Source organism: Lutra lutra, chromosome 9 (genome assembly GCF_902655055.1).
Source record: "Lutra lutra chromosome 9, mLutLut1.2, whole genome shotgun sequence".
NCBI lineage: Eukaryota > Metazoa > Chordata > Mammalia > Carnivora > Mustelidae > Lutra > Lutra lutra.
In genome coordinates, this window is record NC_062286.1 from 117,167,413 (window position 1) to 117,179,989 (window position 12,577).

Consider the following 12,577-nt stretch of genomic DNA (forward strand, 5'->3'; position numbering starts at 1 on the left):
AGAATGAGAGGAAAAGAGAGAGCATGAGCAGGGTGTGGGGTGCTGTGGGAGAGAGAGAGAAGCTGATTCCCCACTGAACAGGGAACCTGATGCAGGGCTCCATTCCAGGACTTTGGGGTCATGACCTGAGCCGAAAGCAGATGCTTAACTATGACTGAGACACCCAGATGCTCCTGTAAGGTGATATGTAATCATGGTTTTGATTTGTATTCCCCTGATGATTGGTAATGTTGAGCATCTTTTCATGTGATTCTGAATTTTTCAAATCTTGAAGTATGGGATAAAGTCATAAGCTGGGAGGGAGAGGCACAAAGAAAAGTAGAGCAGGAGAATTAAAGAAAAAGAAAGGTCAGTATAAAATAGCTGTCTAGAAAAAGAGGGAAGATGAGCTCACATAAAAAAAAATACAGTAGGATTTCTGACCAATGTGATAATTCATTTATGGGATGTGGATATGAATGTAAAATGACACTAGCCTGCTCCATTATAATGATCATAATTCTGTAACAGCTAGGGTAACTGAGGTAAAAGATAGAATTAGTGATCTAGAGGACAAACTGATAGAGAAAAAGGATCAGGAGGAGGCCTGGAACAAACAGCTTAGAAGCCATGAAAACAGAATTAGGGAAATAAATGATGCCATGAAACGTTCCAACATCAGAATTATTGGACTCCCTGAGGGGGAGGAGAAAGAAAGAAGACTAGAAGATATAGTTGAACAAATTCTCCATGAAAATTTTCCGAAATTGGTGAATGGAACCAGTGTTTGTGTCTTAGAGGCAGAAAGGTCTCCCCCCAAGATTATAGAATCTAGAAAGACCTTGAGACACCTGATTGTGAAAATGATGAATCATAATTTTAGACAGGAGCTCTTGAAAGCAGCTAGGGGGAAGAGATTCCTTCCATACAGAGAAGGCCCATCAGAATAACGTCACACCTATCCACAGAAACCTGGCAAGCCAGGAAGGGCTGGCAAGATGTATTCAGGGCAGTAAATGAAAAGAACATGCAGCCAAGAATACTTTATCCAGCAAGACTGACCTTCAAAATGGAGAGATAGAGAGCTTCCTAGACTGGCAAGGTTTAACAGAGTATGTGACCACCAAGCTGGCACTACAAGAAATATTAAGGGGGGGTTCTATAAAAGAGGAAAAAACCCAAGAATATCATTGAAAAGAAATTTATGGAGACAATCTATAGAAACAAAGACTTCACAGGTAACGATGTCTATAAAAACATGATCTCAATAATCACTCTCAATGTGAATGGCCTAAATGCACCCATAAAACAGCACATGGTTGCAGATTGGATAAAATGACAGGACCCATCCATATGTTGTCTACAAGAAACCCATTTTGAACCTAAGGATACATCCAGACTGAAAGTGAAGGGATGGAGAAGTATCTTTCATGCCAATGGGCCTCAAAAGAAGGCTGGCGTAGTGAATCTCATATCAGATAAATTAGATTTTAAACTAAAGACTGTAGTCAGAGATACAGAAGAACACTACATCATTCTTAAAGGCTCTATCCACCAAGAAGATCTAACAACTGTAAATATTTATGCCTCCAATATGGGAGCAGCCAACTACATCAGACAACTGTTAATCAAGATAAAGAGTCATATTGATATGAATACATTAATAGTAGGGGATCTTAACATGCCACTCTCAGTAACAGACAGATCATCCAAGCAGAAAATCAATAAAGAAACAAGAGCATTGAATGACACATTGGACCAGATGGACCTCATAGATATATACAGAACATTCCACCCTAAAACAACAGAATACTCATTCTTCTCAAGTACACATGGAATCTTCTCCAGAATAGACCACATACTGGGTCACAAATCAGGGCTCAACTGATACCAAAAGATTGAGATTATTCCCTGCATATTCTCAAACATGACCATCTTTTTCATCAAACTGCCTGCAAAGTGCAAAGGTTAGTGTATTCTAGGCAGAGGAAGCAGCTAGAGCAAAGGTTCTATTTTTTTAAAATATTTTATTTATTTATTTGACAGAGAGAGAGAGAGGGAGAGATCACAAGTAGGCAGAGAGGTAGGCAGAGAGAGAGGGGGAAAGCAGTCTCCCTGCTGAGCAGAGAGCCCAATGCGGGGGCTTAATCCCAGGACCCTGAAATCATGACCTGAACTGAAGGCAGAGGCTTAACCCACTGAGCCACCCAGGCTCCCTGCAAAAGTTCTATATTAGAGTAAGCCTGGTATATATGAGAAAGGGGAAATAATTCTCAAAACAATCTTTTCTGGATTTAATTTGATAATGTGTAAAAAGCACCTTTCATGGGTTGACATATATAAAGCTCCTGCTTTATATATATAATATATATATGCTTGTCTCTTGCTGGGCTAAGAAGTTTATTTCACCCAGCCGCCCATCCTCCCACCCACCTCCCACCCACCTCCAATGATTCATTGTCTTACTATTTACTGGCTCAAATTTACTTGCTTATGTTAGAATTTTCTGTAAGTTTCAAATGTAGACATTCCACTTCTTTCATACAAGACAAATTTTAACATCACGTCTTCATTTCTTGCTTCTACAAAGATTTATTTCTCAATTTTTCTCTTCCTCCAGGGTATCTATTCTTGAAAGTTCCTCGTTCAACAAAGTTTGAGCCCCTAACTGTAGTACAGACTTCATTCTAAGCCCTTAAGGTACATTCATGGACTAAACAGACAAAGTCACATGAAGCTTACTTTCTACCAGAGCAAGGCAGACAATGAAAAACAGTATATTTTCTTATATGTGAAAAGGTGATAAGTGGTTTGCAGAAATAAGAGAGAATCTATTTGGAGGGTTATGGGGGCAGATTGTGGTTTCTTTCTTTATCTTTTTAATTAAAGATTTATTTATTTTAGAGAGAGAGAGAGCACAGGAAGGAGGGGCAGAGGGAAAGGGAGACTCTCAAGCAGACTCTTCTGAGCATGGAGCCCAAGGCAGGGTTCAATCTCATGACTCTGGGATCACAATCTGAGCTGAAGCCAAGAGTCAGACACTTAACTGACTGTGCCACCGAGGCACCCCCAGACTGCAGTTTCTTAAACAGCCATTAGCATAGGGCAAAGAAGGTGACAAGCAAAACAGTGACTTGAAGGAAGTAAATGAATTAGCCACAACAGTACCTGGGGCAAGTGCATTCTAAGCAGAGGAAACAGGGTTGAGTAAGCCAGGCATGTTTGGGGAAAAGCATTGAAAATAGTGGTTCTAGTGAAGTGAGCAAGGACTAAAATAGTAGATGAGGTGAGAGAGGTCATAAGGAACAGATTGTGGAGAGCAGGTGGGCCGCTGTTAGGACGCTAGTTATTTGAGTGAAGAGGGGGCCATTGCAGAGTTTTGAGCAGGAGAGGTACATAATCTGACTTCAATGGGAGTGAAGTCTGCTATCTTGATGGCAGATTGCAGGAGGCAAGTGTAAAAGGACAGATACCTGTGAGGACGCTATAGCAGTAGGAGGTGAGAGATGGTAGTGACTTGAATCAGAATGGTAGCAGTGGAGGTGGTGAGATTGGTTGACTCTGGACATAATTTGCAAGTAGACTCTTTGACAGATATGGATGTCACAGCTAAAAATACCAAGGATAATTCCAAGAATATGGCTTGAACAATGCAATTATGGCAATTGGGAATAATCTACAATTGAATGTATTTCTGTTTAGAATGACAGTAGTCATTTTTTTCAAAGCTCCTCATTCTGGAATTGTGTTGTTAAAACTTGTGACCTCCATCACCAATATCTCAAAATCATAAAACTAAAGAATATGAATAACAACTGTATTATTTCAGCCACATAAGCCATTTGCCAAAACATTATCCCATGTAGAAATACTCTCTATAACATACCAGATGCAAAATCAAAAAACATCATCTTAAATATAGTTACTGCCATTGATGGACAGTGTGGCTTGGTAAAATCACCAGATGCTGTCTCACTTGAAAATACAGAAATAAACTCAAATACATTAAATAGTTAAATTTCAAAACAGAATCTATAAGGGAAAATCTATAAGTCAACAGGAATAAAAACTATCCCCCAAAACAAAAAGGAAGAATAGCCATAGCCATACAATTTTTAGAAAAATTAAAATACAGAATAAATATATATCTGAGGTTTGACTTCTTCATACTGAGTAAAATAGAAACAATTATATCTTTAAATATTATCCTTTGTGTAAAAATTTTATGTCTAAGAACATTTATATAGAACATGACTCATATATATAACAAATGCACTTAGTAGCAAAAATAATGACATAAATGTTCAATTCTTAAATTGGATAAATAATTTGCAGAGCATCCATTCATTGATGTTTTATGCAATTATTGAAAATTCAGTTCTTGGAAAATATTTAATATATGGGAAAATACTAATAAGGTAATAGAAATTTAAAAGTAGATTACACATTTATTTACATAGTATCCAAGGAATCTGAAGAAGAGCAACAGAACAAAACTTTCTTTATTATTTCAAAACTTTTCAAAATGTCAGCAAATAGTTCATAATCAGAAATGCACCCACCCACTATAAGTTTTATGCATCTGTTAATAATAATAAAGTAAGTTTCTATATTGATAAATCTCTAAGACATACTGGTAGTACCTTGCAGAAGAATCCACATGGTTCATTTACACTGTGTTTTTTTTTAATCTAAGATATATATATGCATATGCACTAGGATACATAAGTAATTGGTAAGATTGGTAAACATATATATATGTATGTACATATAAGGATGTAAAAGTAATTGATAAGATTGATTGATTGAGAGATTCTGAACGAAAGATTGAAGAAACGTTATTCTAGAGTAAGAGAGTACTTTTCCTTAAATTCATATAAACCTATCAGGTGCTTGATACTTTGTATCAATTGTAAGTACTATTTTTCAATGAAAAGGAAATAATTTCCAAAAGTAGCATTACTAAAAAGGAGGAATAAACTCATTCATATTGATCTAATACCAGAGGCTTACTGTAACACTGGTTAGAGAGTCAGAAAAGACTGCTCAGAAGATTGAGGAGATGCCTCCAGTAGGGTCTTAGAAAGTAGGGTCATGGAACTGCCATAATGAGAGCATTTCTGTGGTTTTTTTTATTGGCCCAGGGCTTTTCCTGCAGATCCTCTTTTCCTCTCAAGACCCTGAAAGCTCAATTTCTATAACTTAATTATAGCTCTATCATCCCTACATTTTAGGGTTCCATTACCTTTGGTCACCAGATTTAGGAACCCACATATAATGGTCAGCATCAGGAAATTCATGGCTCCTGGCAGAGAGAAAGCTCTGTGTCCTGAGGAATCCAGAGCACTTGGCCCAGCTAGGAGTATAAATAGTCACCTCCACTTGCCTATCATGGGTGATGAACCAGAGATGGGGAGAATGCCATGCCATCCGGATCACCAGACCATTAACTTGCACCCTTGAGTGTGCATGACAAAATAATGCTCTGTTCTAGAAACTATTAAAGGAAACTGAGGCCTTGTGAAATGAGTTATAATCCTGAGGAAGTGTAGGGTCTGATGGGAAGAAACAACTCCCAAAGGAAATTGTTCTCCTTAACCCTAGATGGGGCCAGTTACTTCTCCTCTCTTTATATGCAGCACCATAAATATACACCAGTGATAACAGAATGCTCCATAAAGATCTCACTTATTTCAGACCAATAGCTTTTGACTTCCAGGAGAGTATCTTCCTCTTCGATCTGAATGATTACCAAATCCATTTTGTATTAATTTCTGTATAAGTTATGAAATTTAGTTTGAGATGGACTTTTTTTTTTTACTGTGGATATTCAATTTTGGCAGTAACAATTTATTGAAAGTACTATCCTTCCTCCGTTGAACTTTTTTGACACATTTGCCAAAAATTAGGTGGCCATACTTGATTCTGTATTATGTTCCATTGATTATGTGTCTATTCCTCTGCCAGAACAGCACATTCTTGATTTCTATATCTGTATAATATGTCTTGAAATAGTGCAATGATTCTTCTTGCTTAATTCTTCTTTTAAAATTTTTGTTCACCTATACCAGTTCCTTTGCCTTTCAATAAAAACTGTAGAATAGTCTTTCGTATATCTACAAAAGATCTTGCTTGAGATTATTATTGCAATTGAATAAACCTGTGTATTAGTCTGGGAGAAATGGCTTCTTTGTTATGTTGAGTCTTCTAATCCATCTATGTGTGCCTATGCCACTTAAGTGTTTTTTTATTTCTTTCATCACTGTTTTGTAGTTTTTAGAATACAGACTTAAAATATTTTTCAATTTATAATTAAGTATTTTATGAGTAATTTTAATAAATTAATACTTTGTTTTCAATATTCACATACCTTTACTAGTATACAGTAATATAATTCATGTTCATGTATTGGCCTTGGATCTGGAAGCTTACTTAACTCAGTTATTAGTTCTAGGAGGTTTTTTATTTATTTTTTTTTAAAGATTTTTTTTTTAATTTATTGACAGGTCACAAGTAGGCAGAGAGGCAGGCAGAGAGAGACAGGAGGAGGCAGGCTCCCTGCTGAGCAGAGAGCTCGATGCAGGACTCGATCCCAGGACCCTGAGATCATGACCTGAGCTGAAGGCAGAGGCTTTAACCACTGAGCCACCCAGGCGCCCTCTAGGAGGTTTTTTAATTGGTTCCTTGATCTTTTCTCTGTAGACTATCATGTCAGCTGTAAATGAGGACAATTTTTTTTTCTTCCTTTCCAAACTCTGTATTTATTGCCTTTTCTTACCTTACCATATTGAGTAGAATTTTCAGTATACATTACATAAGAAGGGTAAGAGTGAATATCCTGACACTTCTATGATGGTAGAGGTATTCATTCTTTTACCATTACGTATGACATTAGCTGTAGGTATTTTGTAGATTTTTTTTTTATCAGGTTGAGAAAGTTTCCCTACATTCTTAGTTTTCTGAGAGTTTTTATCATGAATGCATTTGAAAGTTATTCAAAGCCTATTTATACATCAACTGATTGGATTATATGATTTTTCTCTGTTAGCCTATTAATTTGCTAGATGACATTGATGATTTTCAAATATTTAACTAACTTTCATTCTGCAACAAATCCCACCTGGTCATGACTTTAATTCTTTTTATATATTGCCCAATTCCAACTGCCAGTACTTTTTAATTGAAATAGTTGTAGATTGACATGTACTTGTAGGAAATAATTTAGAGCAATCCTGTGTACCCTTTATTTTGTGTTCCCTAATAGTCACATCTTGCAAACCTATAGTGCGATATCAACAACCAGGATGTTGACAATGATACATTCCACCAGTCTTATTCTGATTCCCCAGTTTTGCTTGTAATTATTTGTGTGTGTATGTGTGTGTGTGTGTTGCGATAGTGTGTGTGTCTGCAGTTCCCTACACTTGTATCACATGTAGGTTTGCATATCTACCACTCAAGATATACAGTTCCATCAGCATAAGTGTCCCACCTTCAGTTTACTTTGGCCTTGTTAAAAGTCAGTTGAGCATATTTGTATGATCTATTTCAGGTTCTGTAAGCATTTATCTCTCTGCTAATACCACACAGGTATACGTAAGTCTTGATATTGGATGGAATGATACCTCCCACTTCATTCTCTGTTCACGATGGTTTTAATGACTCCAGGGCTGATGTTCTTCTATACCAATTTTATAATAATCTTGTCCATGTCTAGAAATATCTTGCTTAGATTAGATAAGAATTTCATTAAACCTATAGATCAATGTTAAGTTTTCCAATTCCTGAACACAGTATGATTCACGGCATGTTTAGTCTTCTTTGCCTCCATCAGAATTTTGTAATTTTCAGCATAGATTCTAAACATGTTTTGTTAAATGTATACCTAAGTATGTCATTTACTTTGGGAGTGATTATAATTAGTACTGCCTTAAAATTCCAGGTTCCATAAATATATTCTTAATACATAGAAATGTACTTTAGTGAACCGATGTTTATTTGGGCAATTAGGATTGAAATTCAGGAGTCACATATTCAGATAGAAACCTGAATTCTTTTATGTCTCATCTTTTTTCCTGCAACACAGCCAAACTCACTATTTGATTCTTGTGCATTTTTCAGATAGATTTTTTTAGGGGATTTTCACCTGGATAATCATGTCATCTGCAAACAGGCAGCTCTTTTTTCCTTTTCAATCTATATACCTATTATTTCCTGCTTTATTGCAATGGTTACAATTTCCAGTAATGTTAATGTGAAACCATTTAGTCTTTGATCATTAAATATGAGGGATTTATTTTGTAGATGTTCTTTATCCAATTGAGGTAGTTCCCTTCTCACTTGTAGAGAATTTTTATCATGAATTATTGTTTTGCAAAATGCTTTTTATGTAACAATCAGTATGCTCATAATATTTTTATAATTTCCCTATTGCTATGGTTACACTGATTTTTAAAAAGATTTTATTTATTTATTTATTTATTTATTTATGTATTTATGTATTTGGAGAGCATGATGTAGGGGGAGGGAGAGGAAGAGAGAATCTCAGGCAGACTCCATGCTGAGCAGGGAGCCCCACATAGGACTTGTTGCGTGACCCTGAGATCATGACCTGAGCTGAAATCAACAGTCATTCACTTAACCAACTGAGCCAACCAGGCACCCTACATTGATTTTTGAGTATTAAACCAGTCTTTTATACTTGAAATAAATTACTTTTTTATACATTGCTGGATTCTATTTGTTAAAATTTTACTGAGACATTTAAGTTAATATTTTACTGAGACATGTAAGTTCTTGAGAGCATTTGGTCTGTAGTTTTCATTTTTCATAATGTCTTCATCTAGTTTTACTATTAAAGTAATGCTGACATCATAAAATGAGTTAGGAAGCATTTCCTCCTCTTCTACTTTCTGGAGGAGATTGTGTGGTATTGGTATTCAATCTTTATAAGTACAGGTATCTCTTACTTTTTGAAAGTTTGGGTTATACCACTTAATTTTTATGAAAGCCCTAAATTAGAACCTGTTAGTTAGTTTTGCTAACTGAAAGAAATCTGAAGAGGATCTTTGCTTTTACAAAGAAGGCAAAAAGCAAAAATAGTGTTCAGTTCAGTGTTTGCTTTTCAGTGAGCTGTTACAGAGACAGCTCACACCTAGAGCAGCAAGTGTGGCCCCGCCAAGCTCCTTCCTCTGGGTCTACACTCAGCATCTCAGCATCAAGCCGCCATAGCTTTGAACTATGTCTCTGAGCATCTGTACTTTGGATTTAGTTTGTGCATCCATTAGCAAGCTGTGTCCCAAGGTATCAGAAAGCCTAAGAAAGTTTATTGTGGGGTCCAAAAACACTCAACAGATTTTCCATGTAGACTAGAGGTAATTGCTTCTTTGCTTTATGCCGTTTTGGCTTACAAAAGTTTCATGGAAATGCTCCACCCTCGGATAGTGGGGGAAACCTGTCCTGTGTGGAATTCTCCCATGAAACCATTTTGGCCTGGAGATTTCTGTTTCAAAGCTTTCAAATTACAGATTCAATTTCTTCAATGGTTAGAGAACTATTCAGGTTGTCTATTTCATTGAGAATGAGTTTAAATTATTTTTGGTATTTGAAGAATTGACCTATTTCTTTTAAGTTATAAAATTTTTAAAAAAGATTTTATTTATTTATTTGATAGACAGAGATCACAAGTAGACAGAGAGGCAGGCAGAGGTGGGGGCGGGGAGCAGGGTCCCCGCTGAGCCGAGAGACCAATGTGGGGCTCGATCACAGGACCCAGAGATCATGATCTGAGCTGAAGGCAGAGGCTCAACCCACTGAGCCACCCAGGCGCCCCTTAAGTTATAAAATTTTTTTAAAGATTTTATTTATTAATTTGACAGGCAGAGATCACAAGTAGCAGAGAGGCAGGCAGAGAAAGAGAGAGAGAGGGGAAGGGAAGCAGGCTCCCTGCTGAGCAGAGAGCCCCATGCGGGGCTGGATCCCAGGACCCTGGGATCATGACCTGAGCCAAAGGCAGAGGCTTTAACCCACTGAGCCACCCAGGCGCCCCAAGTTATAAAATTTTTGAGTGAAACATTTCTTGCAGTTTTCCCTTCCTATCTTTTTAAATGGCTATAGGAGCTTAATGATATCCACTGTTTCTTTGTGGATGCTGATGGCTTCTGAGTTGCTTCTTTTTATCTTTATCAGATAATTTTGAAATTTGATTTAGCAATTTCATAGATTTTCTTTAGAGAATTAGCTTTTGGTTTAATTCTTTTTTTCTATTGTTTTTCTGTTTTCAATTTTATTTTTCTCCTGCTGTTGCCCTTATTATTTCCTTTCTTCTGGTTGCTTTGGGTTGATTTTGCTCCTCTTGTTTTGGTTTTGAGATAGGATCCTACATTATTGAGATCTTCCTTCTTTTCAATTATAAGCATTTAGTGCTAAAAGCTTCCTTCTAATTATCACTTTAGATATAGCCCACATATTTTGATATGACCTATTAGGAAGAAATGTGAAACACAAAAACATGTAAAAAGATGTCTTAGACAAATTAGGGTTTCATTCTTCTCATATGGTATAATGTCAAGGAATGCCATAAGAGCTTCTCAGTGACATCAGGCACCAGGCAACATCTTCCCTTCTTTTCACACATTCCTACCATGTGTTTTTGGCCCATAGTTAGAAGATGGCTGCATCGCCTGCAGCATTACAACTGTGTTTCAAGCACAAGGAAGTGGCAGGGCAAACACTAATGGGTACATGCCACTTGAATCTTTGCCCCACCCCTTTGAAGTATCTTACAAGATACCCCACCAAAAATATTCTGTTAAACATCACTGGCCACAATTGCACCACATTTCACCACTGCATGCTTGCCAGATTTGGAAACATTGTGTACATGGGCGTGCTGCTGTCCCTAAACTACCATTCAGACACAAAATGTTGTCATAAGAGCAAAGAAGCAGAAATGCCCAGAGCACACTCACTCCTCAGCAGATATCACATAGCACACTGAGTTCTCCAAGCAAGACGACACCCCTGCAGGGCCAGACTCATGATCCCTTTCTTGGAACACCAAGATCAAATTGTGCAGGCAGCCTGCAGGCATACCCCAGCTGTGTGGAACATCACAGAGGGTCAGGCGAGGAACTCCATGTCCAAACCACCAGCCATGAAAGGAGCAGGCTAGAGATGTGGCAGGTGGAAGAGCTCTGTTGACAGGTGATCCGCGCCACTACTGGCGATTTAAGGGAGCAGAAGAATTTTGGCAACTGATACCAACCTACAGCCCCTGGAACGCACGGGGGCTTCTCAGAAAGCCTGCCATCTGAGGACACAGTACGTGAAATGTGGTGCAATTGTGGCCAGTGATGTTTAACAGAATATTTTTGGTGGGGTATCTTGTAAGATACTTCAAAGGGGTGGGGCAAAGATTCAAGTGGCATGTACCCATTAGTGTTTGCCCTGCCACTTCCTTGTGCTTGAAACACAGTTGTAATGCTGCAGGCGATGCAGCCATCTTCTAACTATGGGCCAAAAACACATGGTAGGAATGTGTGAAAAGAAGGGAAGATGTTGCCTGGTGCCTGATGTCACTGAGAAGCTCTTATGGCATTCCTTGACATTATACCATATGAGAAGAATGAAACCCTAATTTGTCTAAGACATCTTTTTACATGTTTTTGTGTTTCACATTTCTTCCTAATAGGTCATATCAAAATATGTGGGCTATATCTAAAGTGATAATTAGAAGGAAGCTTTTAGCACTAAATGCTTATAATTGAAAAGAAGGAAGATCTCAATAATGTAGGATCCTATCTCAAAACCAAAACAAGAGGAGCAAAATCAACCCAAAGCAACCAGAAGAAAGGAAATAATAAGGGCAACAGCAGGAGAAAAATAAAATTGAAAACAGAAAAACAATAGAAAAAAAGAATTAAACCAAAAGCTAATTCTCTAAAGAAAATCTATGAAATTGCTAAATCAAATTTCAAAATTATCTGATAAAGATAAAAAGAAGCAACTCAGAAGCCATCAGCATCCACAAAGAAACAGTGGATATCATTAAGCTCCTATAGCCATTTAAAAAGATAGGAAGGGAAAACTGCAAGAAATGTTTCACTCAAAAATTTTATAACTTGGGGCGCCTGGGTGGCTCAGTGGGTTAAAGCCTCTGCCTTTGGCTCAGGTCATGATCCCAGGGTCCTGGGATCCAGCCCCGCATGGGGCTCTCTGCTCAGCAGGGAGCCTGCTTCCCTTCCCCTCTCTCTCTCTTTCTCTGCCTGCCTCTCTGCTACTTGTGATCTCTGCCTGTCAAATTAATAAATAAAATCTTTAAAAAAATTTTATAACTTAAGGGGCGCCTGGGTGGCTCAGTGGGTTGAGCCTCTGCCTTCAGCTCAGATCATGATCTCTGGGTCCTGTGATCGAGCCCCACATTGGTCTCTCGGCTCAGCGGGGACCCTGCTCCCCGCCCCCACCTCTGCCTGCCTCTCTGTCTACTTGTGATCTCTGTCTATCAAATAAATAAATAAAATCTTTTTTAAAAATTTTATAACTTAAAAGAAATAGGTCAATTCTTCAAATACCAAAAATAATTTAAACTCATTCTCAA